The sequence below is a fragment of the Equus asinus genome, chromosome 14 (genome assembly GCF_041296235.1).
Source record: "Equus asinus isolate D_3611 breed Donkey chromosome 14, EquAss-T2T_v2, whole genome shotgun sequence".
Lineage (NCBI taxonomy): Eukaryota > Metazoa > Chordata > Mammalia > Perissodactyla > Equidae > Equus > Equus asinus.
The window spans coordinates 40231805-40237097 of record NC_091803.1 but is presented as its reverse complement, the minus strand read 5'-3'; the positions used below and the strand labels follow the sequence as shown (position 1 = coordinate 40237097).

Sequence of the window (5293 nt, the reverse complement as noted above, 5' to 3'; positions counted from 1 at the left end):
CCTCCCACATGGGGAGGCCGGCAGGCAGGTTCCAGCTTAATTCCTGGCACTGCTTTCCCCTCTAGAAGCTTCCGCTTTCCTTTCTGGAAGCTTCTCCCTGCCTGGAGTGAGGTCCGAGGGGGCAGAGTCCTAGCCGGACCCCTGGACCCCAGTGCTCCATCCGCGGCCCTATCCCCAGACACAGTCTCAGAGCCAGCCCTGGGGGCGCTGGCCAAGGTCTCCGTTCTTGCATGAGGAACGAATCTGCTCATCCTGGGTTTGCTCTTTTCCCAGGATTTTCTCTCAATTATTTATTTTCCTCATTAATATTTTATATACTTTATAATATTTGTATATTCATAATATATCAAACAGATTTATAACAGATTTTATATTTATTATATATTAATACAATAGTATGTTAATCTGTTGCTCTATGTTATAGTATTACTGCATTTAATGTGATATGATAATACTATAATTAGGATTTTGTTATTCTGTTAACCTCGACAGGAGAGTCTCTCGGACCCTAGCATTTGGTGGTGCCGCCATCCAGGGCTTGACGTTTCTCTGAAGTCAGAAGTTTTGGTTTCCACCCATTTGTAAAGGCTGCCTCTGAGCTTGAGTTGTTTTTGGGAACAGCGCCCACGCTTCGGGTCGTGGGGAGGGTCGGATGAGGCACCTGGTGCCTGAGATGGTCAGCTCCCAACACACACCAGGCTCTGTTATTCTGGCTCAGCAGCACCGTGTCTCTATGTGTTTCAAATTATTCTTTAAAATCAAGAGATCGAAAAGAATAAGGCATATCCATGTGTGGTGATAGGGAGTGAGTTTTGAGATATATTTTAAAATAAGAAGAGACAGCATGTATGGAATATTACCATCTGTGCTTTTAAAAACGGGGAGAGGGGCCGGTCCAGTGGTGCAGCAGTTAAATTTGCACGTTCCTCATTGGTGGCCTGGGGTTCGCAGGTCCAGATCCCGGGGGTGCACACGGCACTGCTTGGCAAAAGCCATGCTGTGGTAGGCGTCCCACATATAAAGTAGAGGAAGATGGGCACGGATGTTAGCTCAGGGCCAGTCTTCCTCAGCAAAAAGAGGAGAATTGGCAGCAGATGTTAGCTCCGGGCTAATCTTCCTCAGGGGAAAAATAAATAAATAAAGGGGGATAGATCTATACCCATCGCTCCATCCTTCCGTCCCTCCACCCACCCACCTCTCCCCTGTGTTCCCACAGGATCTCTCTGAGAGGACGTCCTCCTGGATTGTCACCCCCTCCCCCTCCCCTCTCCTTTGTTTTCCTCCCTAGCACACACGCGGCATACGATGCATTTTAGTTCTTTATCAATTGTCCATCTCCTCCAGCAGAATGGAAGCCCCACGAGGGCAGGGACGTTTGCTGTGTTTGCACTGTGACTCCCGCCCCCAGAGCTGCACCGTCCAACGCGGCCACCACCAGTCACGTGTGGCAGCTGAGCCCTTGAAGTGGGGCTGGTCAGAACGGAGATATGACATGAGGGTCAAACACACGTGGGGTGTGGAAGACTTAGGGGTGGACGGAATCGTGTCTCCCCCGCCAAGTCCATCTGGTGAGGCCCTAACCCCCATTTCCTCAGGATGTGACTGTATTTGGGGACAGAGCCTTAAAAGAGGTGACTGAGGTGAAATGAGACCCTTCGGGTGGCCTTAACCCAATCCTACCGGTGTCCTTATAAGAAGAGAACAGGACACATGGAGAGAAACTGGGGGTGGCACACAGAGAAAGACGATGTGCGGACATGGCGAGAAGGCGGCCATCGGAGAGCCACGGAGAGAGGCCTCGGAAGAAGCCAGCCCTGCCGGCACCTCGACCTCGGGCTCCTGGCCTCCGGAACCGTGAGAAAATCAATTTCTATCGTTTCAGCCGCCTGGGCTGTGGTCTTATGGCAGCCCGAGCTTTCACGACAACTAACGCAGACTAATGCAGACTGATAGGGTATGAGCAAAATGTAAAATATCTCACTAATAATTGTTAGAAATATATTATTAAAATGAACATCACCTGCTCCTTCCTACATTTTTAATGTGGCTTCCTGAAAATTCACAATTTCACATGCGGCTCTCATCTGTGGCTCACATCGCGTTCCTGTTGGACTCGGAGCCCAGCACGGTCCGTGACACATGGCAGGTGCTCAACAAACTTCTGTGGAATAAATGACGTAAATAGTTGTCTCCGGCAAGTGACTGGAGGACAGGAGAGAGAGGAAGACTGGCTTTTCCCTGTGTTCCTTTGATTTTACCAGGAGCAAGTGTCTTCTTAAAAAGAAAAAAGGAAGTCTAAAATAAAATTCAATAAAACCCATCCATTGTGATAACGTAATATATGAAGACAAAATGAGGGTCACACTCCATACTTAAAAGACACCATCCACAGGGATGGACATAATAGCCAGCCACCAGGGCCGTCAGATGGAGGAGCGTGTCGGCCAGGAACAGCCGGAAACCTCTGAGTCTCGGATCACAGGGGAGGCTCGCCCCCACCTCCAGGCTCAGACGGAGCAGCCCCCTCCCCAGGTTGACACAGACACGGGGCTGGGCTCAGGCACATCCCTCAGTGGCAATGACCTAAGTCCCTCCCGACCTTTTTCCTGATTCTCCTGCCTGCTTCTGGGGTTTGCTTTGTCCATCTGTAAAATGGGCACATGGGGCACACTCCATTTATTTTTTAACTTTTTGCTATGCAAAATTTCAAACAGACACAAAAACACAGAGAATAGTAAAGGGAGCTTCCACACACCGCCCGCTCCCCTCAACAACCATCGGTTCACGGCCAGTCATTTTGTCTCACATGCACCGCCCCCCCCTCATTATTTTAAAGCAAATCCACAACAGCATATCCTTTCATCTGTAAATAGCTCAATATGTTTCTCTAAAAGATAAAGCCTCTTTTTCAAAACAATACCACTATCACACGAAATAAACGTGAACGATCATAGCATAATATCATCTAGGATGTCCTCGTGTTCACGTTTCCCAAATATCAACTTAAAAACAAAACATTTAATATGTTCAAATCAGGATCCAAACAACGTCTACACATTGAAAGGGGTTTATAAGTTTCTTAAATCTCTTTGAATGTAGACTCTACTCCAGTAGGTCCCTCTACCCGCCCCCCCGCCCCGCCCATCTCTCTCCCTCCTGCCACGATCCACCGTATGAGTTATCTATTTGCTGCATAGTGAATTGCCAAAAAACTTTGTGGCTTAAAACGACAAATATTGATTATTCCACAGTTTTCGTGGGACAGAGATCTGGGAGTGACTTCCTCCAGCTCGGGGTCTCTCACAGGCTGCAGCCCAGGTGTCAGCAGGGCTGTGGTCTCACCTGCAGGCTTGAGTGGGGAAAGGTCTGCTTCCAGGCTTGCTCAGTAGGTGTTGGCAGCCTTCAGTTCCCTGCCGTGGGCGCCCCTCCAACATGGCAGCTCACAACGTGGCAGCTTATTTCATCAGAGCGAGCCAAAGGGAGAGAGCAAGAGAGTGACCTCTGAGTCTCACTCGTGTGTGTTGCTGCGGAAACACAGCAACTCGCTGGGCTCCACCCACAGAGTTCCTGATTCAGTGGGTTTGGGGTGGGCCCAAGAAGATGCATTTCTAACAAGCTCCCAGGTGACGCCAGGGACCCCACGTTGAGAACTCCTGAATTAGAGGGGACCCCTCTCCGTTTTTTATTTCTTCATTGCATTTTATCTGTTGATGGGTCATGGTTAAGAATTCCCAGGTTAGGACACTGATCTTCAACCCTGGCTGCAAATTAAGAATGACTTGACGAGCTTTAAAAATCCACATGCCTAGAGGCCCCTTTAAGACCTACTGAATCCGAAAATGGGGTGGGGGTTTCTGGAGCTGTGGTTTTACAGCTGTTCCTGTGGTTCCCATGTGCAGCCAGGGTTGAGAACCCCTGGGCCAGGAGGGCGGGGACTGGCCCTGGGTAAGTCCCTCTAATTAACCACACTGAGAGCGGCAACTGGTGTTTATTGGAGGGGAACTAACGTGACACACCCTGCACTAAATGCTCCATGTGTATCTTCTCATCTCAATTCACAACGGCCCTGTGAGGGAGGTGCCACGACTCATGACCCCCATCTCACAGATGAGGAAACTGAGGCTCAGCCAGAAGGGACTTGCCCGAGGTCACCCGGTGTGGTGATTCTCAAATCCATCCATGTATGCTTTGACCCTCTTCCCTTCAAAAGGTGGGGCCTCACCTTGAGTGTGGGCTGGACTCAGTGACCCACTTTTAATGAATAGAATGTGGTAGGAGTGATAGAGGCTGACCTCTGGGACTAGGTCATAAAAGGCACCCTTCTTGCTCTCCGTCTGGTGTCACTCATGCTGGGGAAGCCAGCCGCCACGTTGTGAGGGCGCTCAAGCAGCCCTGCAGAGAAGCCCTCACAGTGAGGGGCTGAGGCCTCCTGCCTACAGCCACGGGAGCGAGCCACGGGGCAGGTGTCCTCCAGCCTGTCCCGCCCTCCTGGGACTGTACCTCTGGCTGCCATCTTATCTGCAACCGCAGGAGGGACCCAGCTGGGCTGCTGCTGTATTCCTGGCCCACAGACTCTATGAGAAAATCATGCTAAGTGTTGGGGTCATTTATTACTCAGTGATAGATGACCAATACACCCCATAAGTCAAACTCGGGTCTGGGTGATTCCAGGGGCTCCAGTCTTATCCCCGCCCCTCAGTCAGGGCCTCCCCACAGGCAAGGAGACATGAGCTTTGTATGGTTTTGGGAATGGGTGTGCTTAAGCCCCCACCCCACCCATGGGCAGACCTGGGAGCCCTCTGCCCCTCAGCTGAGCCCCAGCCTGGCCGCAGACTGACCCTGGGAGGTCTCCTCCTGGCAGGGCCCAGCGGCCCCCAGTCTTCCTGGGAGACTAGACTGTAGGCGCCATGGCTGTGGGGACATGACTGTCCTGCTCACAACTGCAGCTTGCTGGGGTTCAATCAACAGCTGTTCCGTGAATAATCACCTTTAACCAGCTTTTCTGGGGGGACACGTTGGCTTATTAGAAGCCCTTTTTGCAGGGCTTCTAATACACCGGGGCCCTGTGTCCCCCAGGAGGCTGTGAACTCCCTCGGGAGTCGTACCATCTCCACATCTCAGCAGGGCCTGGGGGACCATCGCTGAAGAGCAAATCTACAATCAGTGACTCTGGGGATCAAGCCCAGCTGTGGGCTACCCGGGCCTCCTGTGTAGATAGTTTCTAAACCGTATTCCCATTTTCCAGATCAGGACAATGAGGCTCTGCGGAGGTAACTGGGAAGTGGCAGAGCTG

At 51.1% G+C, this 5293-nt stretch overlaps 1 long non-coding RNA gene across 1 annotated transcript; it reads right to left on the bottom strand.

Annotated features, from left to right (window-relative positions):
- Positions 1-410: 410 nt before the first annotated feature.
- LOC139040124 (uncharacterized) lies at positions 411-3547 on the bottom strand. The gene is made up of 3 exons (XR_011494023.1): positions 3343-3547; positions 2021-2161; positions 411-997 (listed from the first exon to the last, which is right to left on the bottom strand). It is a non-coding gene; the product is annotated as an uncharacterized lncRNA (long non-coding RNA).
- Positions 3548-5293: the final 1746 nt, after the last annotated feature.